Below are 14,059 nucleotides of genomic sequence, written 5' to 3'. Positions count from 1 at the left end.
TTGTAATTACAAATGGATTATTTGATCCCCCTGTAATTCAGCGGGTAATCTGAGCATCAGCTGTATATAACTCATTATTATTATTATTTTAAATGTGTTTATTGAGTTTTCAAAAACAACATGCAGACAAGACAAACAATGAATAAAGAACAACAAGTGTGTGGAGCACATTTGTTGCAGTTAGAATAAAATAAACAGAAGGTTCAGTACACTTTTGCAGACATAATAAAATAGATTCTGCAAAGGGAATCTATTTTAGGCATGTATTGTTGGGGGGCCTATGCAGCACATTATTTTTGTGAGGCATATAAACAGATCATGCAAACTCAAAATGGTCTTATTTCTTAACCCCTCTGATCACCCTCCTGTGATGGCTTAAATTCTCAGACAAAGCAGCGGTCCCACACCCTCTCAAACCATCCATCCATAGAGAGACACAGTGCAGACTTCCAACTTCTGGTGATTTCTAGTCTGGCTGCAGCCAGCAACAGAGCTAGCAGCTCCTTGTGAACAAGAGTGGGATTTAAATCACTTTCAATTATATCTTGTATGTTTGCTTGTTTTGTGTTATATGTTTACTTTTAGCTAAATGACCACAAAACTAGGAAGAGGACAGAAAGAAAAAACAAACAGGAAGAAACACCAGGGCGCTTTCAGACTGTGGCTGTTTTTGGGTCTCAGTGCACCAACACAGGTAGTTGTAGTGCGGCCACAGTCTTGCCTCCTGGACAAGGAGGAGAATGGTCTGAGGAAAGGCATGGAGAACCTTATTTGGCTGCATGGCCTGAGGTTCCTAACCCATAGGTTTAGCGAAGTGCAAGTTAGGGAAATCCTTGTCCTACCAACCCTACTGTATCATTGTGAAACACTGACCACTTATAAATGCCATCTCCAGCTCCTCAAAAGATTCCATCAACAGTTTCTCCCAAAAATTCCCACATCACTTGGGAAGACAGGTGAACTAATATCAGTGTACTGGAAGAAGCAAAGATCACCAGTGTGGAAGCAATGATTCTTCAACATCAACTTCACTAGACTGGTGTTGTTGTGCGGATGCCTGATTATCATCTTCCAGAGCAACTACCTGTACTCTATTTCAAACTTAAAAACGGAAACTGTAATGCTGGTGGTCAACAAAAGAGGTTTAAAGGCTCTCTCAAGGCAAATCTTTAAAAACGTAGTATAAACACCGACAACTGGGAAACACTGGCCTGCAAGTGCTCCAATTGGAGAACATCCTTTACCAAACGTGTCATGGGCTTTAAAGACACTCGAACTCAGGACAAAAAGGAGAAACGCACTAAGAGGAAGGCATGCTTGGCAAACCCTCACCATGATCAACTTCCGCCTGGAAACCTATGTCCCCACTATGGAAGGATGTGTGGGTCCAGAATTGGCCTCCACAGTCATTTGCGGGCTCACTGTTAAAACCATGTTTATAGAAGGCAATCTTACTTGGCTACGGGTGATCATCAAAGAAGAAGAAGGGAAACACTAACTCAGAAAAAGAGAGATGGGTGGGGGAGAGAGAAGGAGCCCAGTTATTAGTAGCAAATTCATGGTTTTTTGTTTTTAAAAAGAAGCCTGGAAGCACTTTTAGGTCAGTTTTTAAGTGCCTTTGTATGCAGTGGCGTAGCGTGGGTTGTCAGCACCCAGGGCAAGGCAAGTAATTTGCGCCCCCTAACCCGTGGATGTGCGCCCTCTAACCCGTGGATTTGCGCCCAACCCCCAGATGTTGCACCCGGTGCGGCCGGCCCCCCCTGCACCCCCCATGCTACGCCACTGTTTGTATGACTAGAACATTTGCTAGCCCCTTAATGAGGTAGCGTCTGCATATTAAGGAAACTAATGAATGTATGGTGTGGTAAAATAGCACATAGATTTTCTTTTTAAAGCATCAATCAGTCAATCAATCAATCAATCAATCAAGGTGGGGAAATTCCTGATCTTTTAAAAGGGTCATTCTGTTCCAAATTTCCTGTTTCTCAGTGTTGAAGGCTATTAACAAAATAATAATAATATGTGTTGGCACCAGGTAGTAGTTCATAAAAGCTGAACTTTGATTCCGTTTCCTGTTCATGGAAATGTTAAGCTTTTAAGATTTGTCAATTGTCCCTTTGTGTTTATTAAGAGGACACCATTGCATTCTGAATTCTGAGATCCAAAGGAAATACCTCTATTCAAATCCAAACATTGGGAAACGATAAATTGCCAGTAATAAAAAGTACCCCTTTCTTTGCTGAGATAAGCTATGGAATTGGAGTGTTGTCTTTTCCATCACTAGCAAAGTGGTCACATACAACTTATGCACCACCAGCCTCACAGCTGATTGTCGAATCGTCTCTGCACAGCATCCACAGAGCCAGCAAATCTCGCACAAGGGAGCAATTCACTGACTCTGCTAATGGATCTACATCAATATAAGTGGCCATTGAATCGTACCAAACGCTTGTAGAATCACAGAGTGATAATCCTTCGATCTGTGCTTCCTTCCATTTCCTTGTTTCACCCATCTGACAGCATCTGTGAAAAAGATATGGCAAATTTCCTGTGTATTCAATCATCTGCTGGTTTACAGCTTGGACAAAAAAGCAAAAAGAAAAGAAAAGAAGAAAGACTCCCACAAGGACGTTAAAAGCATAAATAACAGGAGCTTAGTGAGGCAAGTGTCTCCATGGATGGAAGAAACCATGCATTGTCTGATATGCTTCCACAGAAATTGCACTGGTCTTTAAAGGCTCTTCCTCCTTGGGGCTCCTAAACAGAATGTCAGTCTCTCGATTGTCCCCAAGTCCCCACCCATGTGTAAAAGGGCTGGTTTATTAGATTGGGGATGGGGCACCTGTGGCCCTCCAAATGTTGCAGAGCTACAACTTCCATCCTCTCTTACCGTTGACCTTGCTGGCTGGGGATGAAGGGCGCTGGAGTTCAAAGTGCATCTGTGCAAGAATGTTGCATGAGAAAAGTCAAACTCAACAATGTACATTGGAAGCTGCCAAGTCAGACCCAGATTGTCTGCATTGTCTGGCAGCGACTCTCCAAGGTTTCAGACAGACCACATTCCCAGAGTACCTAACCCTATCTGTGTAGCAATTGCAGGGCTGGACTCTCGTTTAAGCTCTTGCACAAGTGTTTAGGGAACAGTGCTAGCAAGCTATTTCGCTTCCGCCCACAGTTCTCTGGCTCTGTTTTTGTGAAATTCCAACCTGGTCTCAAGCCAAATAAACAATGAAGAGAGAGGAAACCGATATTTGGGAATACTGTATGTTCCAAAACCCTATATATGCTTTTTCTTATATGTGTCTGTGGAGTTAATCTGAGCCAGGGTTTAACTGGACTCAGCTCCAGAGGCTGATTTCAAATGCCAGGGCTCTGCACTTAAAGCAGAAAAGAGAGACAGACTCTGGGGATGTGCAGAATGTTTTTCGTAAGTCCCGACTGGGCTGCTTCCTCTGCATGTGAAGACAGGCTCTGGTGGATCGAGCAGACGAGACCAAGAATAGCTCCAATGATCAAGAAGGCGGTTTCTGCATGTGCTGTAGAGGGAAGCAAGGGTGCCTGCCAAGTTGAATAAAATATTGGGGGGACCCAGGTAAGCCCCGCCCCACATAAGTGATCACAACACATGGTGCAGGCACACCATTTGAATGGGAGCTCTTTGGGAGCTCCCAGACCCCTCAAAAATTTAAGGGGTGTGTGTGAAGGGACCTCAGCCTCTAGGGACTGGCTCCTATGGAGGGAAGTGAGAAGTAGATGGGGCATGTTAACCTGGAAAGGGAGCTCATCTAAGAGAAGGGAAATTCTGATCCTGAACCTCTTCTGCCTTGCAGGATATCTTTGGGAGAAGAGAAGAGTAGGGAGTAGACCCTACACAAATTTGGAGTGGAGTCCCTAAGACTGTTGGATGGTGCCTTGTACACCTCCTGCAGCCAAGCTGGTGCCAAACATATTGCTCTGCTTTCCTTTGGACCACATCGGCAAGGCCAAGAAGGAGGTCTTGTCACCTGGGCAGCCCAGTACTTCCATACAGACTGCCCAGCCTTGCACCCCGGAGAGGTCACTTTGGAGCTGCTTCTTAAGGGTGAATATAATGTACTTCAGTCAAGCGTATTAAGCACCTCTTGGTGATCAGTAATATAAAAGCGATGGTTCGGGATTAGAGAATATGGTAGAGAAGGATGTCCAGTTGTCCATGTTGAGTGGAGATTCAATTGCCAGTCTGATTGGCTTCTATATCTGGAAGGGGGAAAGGTGCAGCAAAATGTTTTGGAGTTGCCTAGAGTAACAAGTGCCTGGAATTTCTGTTCTCCTAGCTGTCCTTTGTGAGGTCATGCATGGATCTTCCTTTGGGTTGCTTGTCATGAACCGACTTTTGTGAGATCACAGGCATGCTTCCGGATGGAAGGAGCCCTACATCATCGAGCAGCGTCATGATCTGAGCCATTCGCCTGCATGGCTCTGCGTCTCATCCAATGGGAGTTGTTAGAGTGTCTTTCGTTTCTGTACGCAGACAAAGGTAGAATTAATGTATGTGCTCTAAAAGTAACCGAGTCAGAGGGAAAGGGGGATCAGGGAAAGAGTGCAGATAGGTAGGAACTTTAATGATCTCCTTCATTTCCAAGCTTCCTTGATATTTTCTGAATTTCAACGTGAGTAACTAATATTCCAAGTTAACTTTCGCCCAATAGTGAGGCACTGCCAATAAAGAAATAGTTTGTCCACAACTCTGATTGATAATGCAGCCTGTAGGACAATTGAAGTTACTGTAAATAAATGTATAAATCTCAGCAGTGGCCACAACGGGCAGTACAGTGTCCCTTGAATTGCAAGAGTATATAAACTTTAACAATTAATTAACAAAATGTTCCACTTGGCCTGCTTTTCCCTTCCAGTGGCATAAAGAGAGATTTTGCAGACAATCATTAGGTTTAAATACCTGGTACAGTGATCTCTTTTAAGCCTCTCCCACAGGTTTTGTTAAAAGGCAAGCTTACCTGTGCTTTGCTTTAAAGACACAGACAATATTCCTACAGGTTTATTGTTCATGACCTGGTGTGGACTTTTTAGGGTTTTAATAATGATGATGATGATGATGTTGATGATGATGTTGATATGGCATATAGTGACCGGGCTTAATCCTACGTAGGACTCCATCTTGTACCTAATTCTATACCTCTGAAATCAGGGAGGCTGGCAAGATTGGAGCTACCCATTGCCCAAGTAGAAAAACAGAAGAAAGGAACGAACCTGTGACTCCGTCTCCCATGAACCCCAGACAGCAGGGATGATGGTCAGGGATGTTGGAAAGAATAGTCCAACAGCATCTGGAGGACCACAATTTCTCCATCTCTGCCGTAAACTGATTAGGACATATTGCTGCTTTCAGGTTGACAAACAAGGGATTTGGACCCTCGATTGCTATAGGGAATCACCATGTGGCACAGGATCTACAGTACAAGTGGGAAGAGGTAGGTCGTTCTATGTCATTAACAACATGTGCATCCCGTGCCACAATCTTCAGATGTGGAGGGTGTGACCCTGTGAAGGCAGGGCCTTTTTGGTGGTGACTCCTCAGTTGTAGAATAGGTTCTCCAGGGATCTTGGCTGCCACCTAGCATGTGACCTTTTGAGCACAGACTAAAGGCAATTTTATTCTCTCAAGCTTTTAATCAGTGATGTACAATTGACTCCTGCGTTTCCTATTTCGCTCTTTTTATTGCTTACTTTTATGGTGGATATTGCCGTTTGATTCAGCTTTCAATGTCACTTTCTGGCTCAGTGTTAATTGTTGATATTAAACCTTTATTCGTAGGAGCCTTTGGCGCCACTTAAATTGCAATATGGGATAAAACAAACTTTAAAATATTTAAATCACTAATACATAGTTCTGTAATCTGGTATTATTTCCATTTAAAGGACCGATAGATTAATCTTGGAGTCTCTGAAAACAGAACATTGCGTGTTGTTTGATTTGCAAGTTGATTTGCAGTTTCTTTAACAGTATATAGATTAGGACTATACGGCCTTAAAATCACTTTTGAACTCTGAAACTAAATGTCTCTTAGCTCTGGCCTTGAATCTGAGGTACGAAGGGATTGTTTAGGCTATAACAAGGAGTGTCTCTAAATTTCCCACCAGAAATCCTGCTTTTAGTGTTGGCAGTTCCAGTCCTCTGGAATAGGCACCTACTGCAGAAGTTGATTTTGCTGAAGAAGTCTCTCCCGAAGTGTGAAATATAAGGAAATATAAATTGAACATTTGTATGAATTGGTTTGTTGTTTTTAGAGTTTGTTGAAATGGGTTTGATTGTTTTTAGAGACTGTGTTTTCTGTACAGGCAACCCCTGATTTGTGTGGGGGTTGCATTCTAGGTCATTGTGTGTGATTGGGGAAGGTGTATAAGCCTGGTCTACCCCACCCCACCCCCAGTTCCCCCCTTTTCTAGCCACTTCCGGGTCACCACGATGTGCGCAGTTGCGCACATATCGAACGCATGTCAATTGGTCATTGCCTGCATTTTGTTTTTATCTTGTTTTGCATCACTTTGATGGCCTCAGGCTGCAAAATGGTTTATAGACTCCTAAGATCATTACATCCAGGGTCTGAAATTAAGTACTTGCACCTCTAGTGAGAATTGGGCTCCCTACTATTTAATTAGTTATGGAAAAACAAATTATGTATTGAAGAATGTATTAAGTATGCATTAAGTATAATGTATGGTTTTTGCCAGTGAATATAATAATGTATAATCTATAGATTAAGCTAACACGGAAGGGGTGACCCAAACTTGGTTGCAACCTGAGAATCCAGGCTGTAGGTATTTTTAGCTGAAGATGGCGCAAACATCCTCTTTAATCATCTGTAACAAAATCTCCTAATCCTGTATCCTCAGGAGATGATGAGCAGTCATCAGTTAACCCCATTTAATATACGGCTGTTTGAAATGAGAGGAAGTCTGTGTAGTCAAGCATTTTCAGCACAGTGAAATTGAGTAAAAAAAAAAAGGTAATATAAACCTGTCGGAGAAAATATCAGGAAAAGTAAGTGCTAGGATGATGGGGGCCTACAGGAAACAGATTGAATTATTTACACACATAGAATGATAATGCAGTAAATATATCCGGAAAGCCGTGGCTTATCCTTTATACACGGCAGGTTCCAATTAACCTACAGCCCGTGAACATCCAAATCCATTATATTCAGAGTTTAGGAAAGAGAATGTAATTGATTTAATGGTAACTTAATGGCACATAATTTTATACCATATTAACAACAATTAGATTTTTTTTTCTCCTCCTGTTATGGGATGGCGACTGTGGAGCAGTAGTACCACTGCTTCTGTGTGTTTTTAAAAATTCTGTCAGAACTTTGAGGGCTTTTGGGGGGGGTGAGGGAAAGGAATTGTACAACTCAATCCTTCTCCATATTGAACGTTTAAGACAAATACCATTTTACATTGGGTTGGATCCCGACAAAAGCTGCAGTCCAACCTAAGCCCACTTAAGTGCCACCGAACCCAGGAGGACTTACTTCCGAGTAGACATGGTTGGGATTGCACTTGTTCTCCACTGAAATCAATCAGATGTAATTAATGACCAATGCAGGTTCAACTAAGTTAGGATTAAATTACCTATTGACAAAACCAGGTTGCGCAATTAAGGTAGATTTAAAGCTCTTGCACAACAAACCCGCTTCCCCCTCCCATACTCATAGCTGTCAACGTTTTCCTTTTTTTAAGGGAAATTCCCTTATTCCGAATAGGATTCCTCGCAAGTTGACAGCTATGCCCATACTGGATGGGGAAATGCACTTGAAAGTGCGAGGGAACACCTGATGCAATGTTGTCTACCCTCTCCACAAGCAGATCAACACAAATGATCCATAAATAACAGCTAATGTTGCTGAACAGCAACTTCATGCAAACAAACAAGAATGAACATTCAGTAAGGTTATCTGGCAGTGACTTTAGTCTGTATCCAACCAGTTATGTACTATTCGCCCCCCCCTTCCAGTTATAGTTTTATTGGGCATGTATACTATCATTCAACTTCTCACACTATACAAGTAACAATAACCCCCCCATGGACCTTTCTGGACATTTTGCTAAAAAGTGTGAATCTCGGGTGTCTTTTTTCGTTGCCCCTGCAGCTGTTGTTTTGAAAGACTCATGCCAATAAACCAATGCAGAAGCCCATAAGCACATCTAAGATGGCTGCTCATGCTGTTCACATGGCATGATCAGGAGGACTTTCCATCCTCCAGATGGTTTGGTGCAGAGAATACAGCAGCACTACTAGCCCTCATGGAAACATTCAGACCTTTGAAATTGTAGCAACAGAGATGGTAGCCTGTAGTCACAAATACACTGCACAGGAATGTCTACCAGAACTCAAACCAGGCATAGGCAAACTCGGCCCTCCAGATGTTTTGGGACTACAACTCCCATCATCCCTGACCACTGGTCCTGTTAGCTAGGGATGATGGGAGTTGTAGTCCCAAAGCATCTGGAGGGCCGAGTTTGCCTATGCCTGCTCAAAACTATCAATCTCCCTCTTTATACAAGGAGTGTGTCTGCACCTTAGGTGATGATGTCCACAAAGAGCCTCACAAAATCCTACATCTAGCTCTACATTTTTTGGAACTCAGAGCATGTTATCAGTGAAATCACATAGTCCTATGATCATACAATTGTAGAATTGGAAGGGACTCTGAGGATCATCTAGTAGTCCAACCCCCTGCAATGCAGGAATAGGCAGCTGTCTCATATGGGGATTGAACCTGCAACGTTAGTGCTTGTGTGATCACTCTGATTAATAATAATAATAATAATAATGTTTAGTTGTTTAGTTGTGTCCGACTCTTCGTGACCCCATGGACCAGAGCACGCCAGGCACTCCTGTCTTCCACTGCCTCCCGCAGTTTGGTCAAACTCATGCTGGTAGCTTCGAGAACACTATCCAACCATCTCGTCCTCTGTCGTCCCCTTCTCCTTGTGCCCTCCATCTTTCCCAACATCAGGGTCTTTTCAAGGGAGTCTTTTCTTCTCATGAGGTGGCCAAAGTATTGGAGCCTCAGCTTCACGATCTGTCCTTCCAGTGAGCACTCAGGGCTGCTTTCCTTAAGAATGGAGAGGTTTGATCTTGATCTTCTTGCAGTCCATGGGACTCTCAAGAGTCTCCATAATAATATATGTATACCCCACCCATCTGGCTGGGTTTCCCCAGCCAATCTGGGCGACTCCCAACAGAATATTAAAAACACGATAAAACATCTAACATTAAAAACTTCCCTAAACAGGGCTGCCTTCAGATGTCTTCTAAAAGTCAGCTAGTTGCTTATGTCCCTGACATCTGATGGGAGGGCGTTGCACAGGGAGGGTGCCACTACCGAGAAGGCCCTCTGCCTGGTTCCCTGTAAACTCCCTTCTCACAGTGAGGGAACCGCCAGAGGGCCCTCGGCGCCAGACCTCAGTGTCCGTTCTGAGCAATGGGGGTCGAGACGCTCCTTCACGTATACTCCTTCAGATTCACCTTAGCGCTATGCTTCTCAGTTTCACATTACTGTACTTCATCAATGGGGGGAGGGAAATCTAAGCACCAGGGACTTGATGTGCCCCTACTCTGGCCTCCGGCACCTTGCAGTGCTCACTAGAGATCTGCCCCACCCCCGTCACCGGGCCAAACCTCTGACCAACTTTGCTCCAAGTCCTCTATGAACACTTTTGGCTGGCTGGAATGTGTCCTCAAATTTGATCTGCTTCTAGTTTTTGTGGATGGAGGATGGATCTGCATGTTTGTGTTAGTAGAAACCTCTGACTTTTGAATGGCAAGAAAGTTGCATCCATTGCCCTGCCCATGCTTGCATCTGGCTGCACCCATCTTTGACTTCTGGCCACACGCATCACTGAAGGGATTGCTGCACTCCTGCCTTGGCTGCATTCACACCGTAAATGTAAAGCACTACGGTACCACTTTAAACAATCATAGAGTTGGAAGGGGCCCAAGGGTCATCTAGTCCAACCCCTTGCCATGCACTAATCTCAAGCATCCATAACAGATGGCCATCCAGTCATGGCTTCCCTCAAAGAATCTTGGGAGCTGTAGTTTGTTCGGGGGGCTGAGAGTTGTTAGCAGATCCCTATTCTCTTCTCAGAGCGAAACATTCCCACCCAGAGAGGTTTAACAATCAATCCCTCTTCACAGGGAACTCTGTGAGGGAGAAGGAATACTTTGTTCTGTCTTTCTTTCGTCTTTCTCCAAACTGGATGCCATTGCCTCTTGCTTTTATTCATTTCACAATATTTCTGCTTTCATTTAGATGTAAATAAATAATGCCTTGGGTTAGAAAAAGATCAATTTATTTTGCAGAACTATTTGTGGTTGCTTTTCTAAATTTTTTTCATTATTATTATTATTACTATAGCAAGTAATACCCTGCCATCTAGTGGAGAAAAGAACCACCCAGTTTTACACGTCTGATGATGCCGGATATATGAATTCCCTTCACCTTTAATACACAGGAATCAATCCTTACGATTAGGAGTTAATATCATGCTCACGCATTCATTTAGATTCATGCCTGCGATCAATCAATTTGGATAGAAAATCTCAGGCTAACTTGATGGCAGTACTTATTCTCAGCTTAAATCTATGTAACGTTGACTATTTAAAATGACAACTTTTATACATTTTAATATTCTGTGCATTTCATTGAAGAAGAAGAAGAAACACAGCAAGAGTAGAAAAAGGAACTCTGAGGACAGGCTGATTGTCATAAAGGCTCACTATTATTTGTATCTCATCCTTTGTCTTGCAGGCTTGTTATGTGATGTGTTAGTGGATATGTCCATCTTGCTCCTAGAAATGTTTTTTGTCTTCAGGGTTTCTTTGCTTGCGGCAAATTGGTTGCCCTATATTTCCTTTGCTGCTAGTGCTCCTTGAGTTTTGCATGTCACTGATCATTGATATTTGTGGTGATGTGCAGAATTTGTGATATCTTCTCCAGATACAACTGGAGAGGAAGAGGATGTCTATTGTGTGCATGGAAGGATGTGCTGGGTACAAATGATGATGGTGGTGATAGTGATGGTGTACAACCAGTGCTTTTTTTCTGGGGGTACACAGGGGTACGCATACCCCTAAACATTTGTGAATCTAAGTTTGGCCTCATTGAGGGGCAATATTTCAATATGAGTAGGAAGATGAGAGTACCCCTAAACATATTTTTTAAAGAATAAAAGCACTGGATACAACACTTCTTCCAAAACCATTCAAGGGCTGTGCACAACAATAATCAAAACATCTAAGTGCTACAAAACTAAAACAATATAGTACCACAGCATGGTACTAGAACAGCTAGATTCAGACCATGTATTCGTTGGCATTTGGTGTGTGTGTGTGTGTTTATATATCTACACACACACACACACACACACACACACACACACAACACACACACATAGTGAAAGTGCGCCTCAGTTTAAGAACAGACCTCTGGAATGAATTAAGTTTGTAAACGGAGGTACCAGTGTGTGTGTGTGTTGAGACTGCAGACTGAAAGAATAAAGAAACTTATGGTTTATTACCAATGGCAAGCAAAGCCATTGTGAGTACAAGCTTATATGTGGCCATCATGGAGTCATAACAAAAGACAGAACACTAACTGACTGAGGGAGGAGGAGAAAGGAAGTAAAGCCTGAGAGAAAACAAATCTGCAGGTAGTTGCTTGATCAGCGAGGGATGAAAAGGTTGCCTTTCTGTTTATTGCCTTCTGCTGGTTCAGATACATTACTGCAAGTGTTGCTACTCCCAACAGTACTGGCCCTTTTCTATCTGCTGTTTCCAGAAACAGGACTAGTTTCCCATATTTTAAAACTGGATCCATTGGCCATAAATTGTGGAGTACTAAAGTACAAAGGAACCAACTTGGCAAAAGGTATACCATACCCTCCAAAATTTTCTGATGAAATGGGGACGTCCTATTCCATAATAATAAGTCTACTATTTGTACCCTGCCTATCTGACTGGATTGCCTCAGTCACTCTGGGCAGCTTCCAACACATATATTATATAAACATTAAACATTAAATAGCTTCCCTATATGGGGCTGCCTTCAGATGTTACGGATAACTGCATAACCTCCAACATTTATCCAATGTAAATAGGGATGTCCTAAGGAAAAGTGGGACATTCAGAAACTGGGACGGCTTCTGTAAATCCGAGATTGTCCCTGGAAAATAGTGACCACTCGGAAAGTCTGTTATATGGGAGAGAGCTTGTCCTATAAGAACATGAATAAAAAGACTGTCTTTATTCCGGTTCTTTCTCAATGGCCTGTTTCATCTTGTTCGTTTTCCCTCGGTTTCATTTCCCTCAGTGAACTTTTCTGTTTCCTAGCATTTGAAAAAATAGCCTTGAACTGGTGTAGCTTGTTGCTAGGTTTCAAGCTCATTTTATACAGCCAAGAGAGGCACTCTTTTCAGGGTTGTTTTTCCCCTCTTTTTTGAATTTTGAATGACGTCCTGAGGCAAGAATTGTCCTGTTTCTTAGCAACCCAGATGGGTTGAATACATTTATGCATTCAAACCTCTTTGTATAACAAAAAAGAAAGAAAAAAGAAGAGCACAAACATCTCCCAGAACGAACATTGCTGTTATGAGACTCTCCTCTGTGTGTGTGCTTGCTTTGCTCTAACTAGGGCTGCAAAGGGGAAAATGTGATCCGGCATGGGAAAGGACTTGGCTTTAGAGAGGGTGAGTAGAATCTCCTTGCTTCTTCAGCTCTGCCTCCTTTAAAAGGGTTGCAGTTTTACTGTTATTAATAACTAGGGCAACACTTAAAAGAATTGTGGTGGTATCGGGGAGAACTGTGTATATAGCCAGGGGAGATTTCAAAAGTTCTCACCACAATTCCTAAAAAATGCAAGTTTGCACTCCATGCCAGCCTACTCCATGCCAGGTTCAGGGTTCCTGGGCTGATATACAAATGCCAGAACAACTTAGGTCCAGGATAGCTTAATATAAAGCTCAAACACTGTGATCATCTGGAGGAGTGCAGTTAACTGTCCCGCCTCCCACTCCTCCCTGTAGCAGAGGCCTGCCTGGATGAACTACAGGCTGGACATTTAAGTGTTGCTGATCCCATGCTTTGAAACACCTGCCAAGAGAGATTCAGTAAGCATCCTTGCTATTGACTTTCAGGTGTCCCTTGCAGACTTGTTTAGCTGACAGGCCTTTGCACCTGTCTAGTTTTTATTTTTGCTTAGCTGGTCACCTTAAATATTAACTTTTAAACAGTGTTTTGTGTTCTAACCATGTACACCGCCTTGATATCTTGGCAGTACAGATATACTTCTATAAAGGCATAAATATCTGGCTGCGAATATATCTGCATATGGGAATACAAGCTAGCTACTGATTGCATTTTTCCTTGGGGGAAGGAACTTTTTTTGTTTTGTTTTGCATTCTTGTTGGGTGGGGGAGGGGGAAATGTATGTGGAGATGTTTTGCTGGGTACCATGTGTTGCCACAACCCCAATTTCAATTTGCTCACTGCTTGAGCACAACTTAGTACAGTGGTACCTTTGGTTACATACGCTTCAGGTTACAGACGCTTCAGGTTACAGACTCTACTAACCCAGAAATAGTATCTCGGGTTAAGAACTTTGCTTCAGGATGAGAACAGAAATTGTGCTCCGGCGGCGCGGCGGCAGCAGGAGGCCCCATTAGCTAAAGTGGTGCTTCATGTTAAGAACAGTTTCAGGTTAAGAACGGACCTCTGGAACGAATTAAATACTTAACCCGAGGTACCGCTGTATATGCATTATAACACTGTGACACCAGATGGCGGTGTGGAGTCCCATCTTTTGCAAACACAATTTCCCTTTATGAAGTTTGCAACGTGTTTAACTGAAACGCTTTTTTGATGTGTCTCAATCCAGACCTAGCCAGGTTTTTTTGAGGGTGACGTCAGTCAGCCCAAAGGAAGCGATAAAGCGGGCTTATTTTCATGGGTTGTTGCTGTTGTTTTTAAACAGCTGTTATCTGCAGAATTGTATTAAAA

At 42.8% G+C, this 14,059-nt stretch overlaps 1 protein-coding gene and 1 long non-coding RNA gene across 8 annotated transcripts in view; one reads left to right on the top strand and one right to left on the bottom strand.

Moving 5' to 3' along the window:
• Positions 1-1,791: 1,791 nt before the first annotated feature.
• Positions 1,792-4,297, bottom strand: LOC310660655. Its single transcript, XR_014503579.1, has 3 exons — positions 4,119-4,297; positions 2,891-2,939; positions 1,792-2,523 (listed from the first exon to the last, which is right to left on the bottom strand). It is a non-coding gene; the product is annotated as an uncharacterized lncRNA (long non-coding RNA).
• Positions 4,298-4,420: 123 nt separating this feature from the next.
• Positions 4,421-14,059, top strand: part of LOC310660609 (uncharacterized protein C7orf78) — a 34,107-nt gene continuing 24,468 nt past the window's right edge. The window contains exons 1-3 of one of the 7 annotated variants that reach the window (XM_083405502.1): positions 4,421-4,516; positions 5,387-5,458; positions 12,696-12,750. The gene's annotated coding sequence lies outside the window, so the exon portion shown is untranslated. Of the gene's footprint in view, positions 4,590-5,386; positions 5,469-12,695; positions 12,751-14,059 lie in introns of all 7 variants that reach the window. The other 6 variants (XM_083405499.1, XM_083405503.1, XM_083405500.1 and 3 more) reach the window with 6 other exon arrangements.

The sequence above is a fragment of the Podarcis tiliguerta genome, assembly GCF_965153285.1.
Source record: "Podarcis tiliguerta genome assembly, chromosome: 12".
Taxonomy (NCBI): domain Eukaryota; kingdom Metazoa; phylum Chordata; class Lepidosauria; order Squamata; family Lacertidae; genus Podarcis; species Podarcis tiliguerta.
The sequence above is the reverse complement of the archived record's forward strand: the minus strand, read 5'-3'. Positions and strand labels throughout refer to the sequence as shown.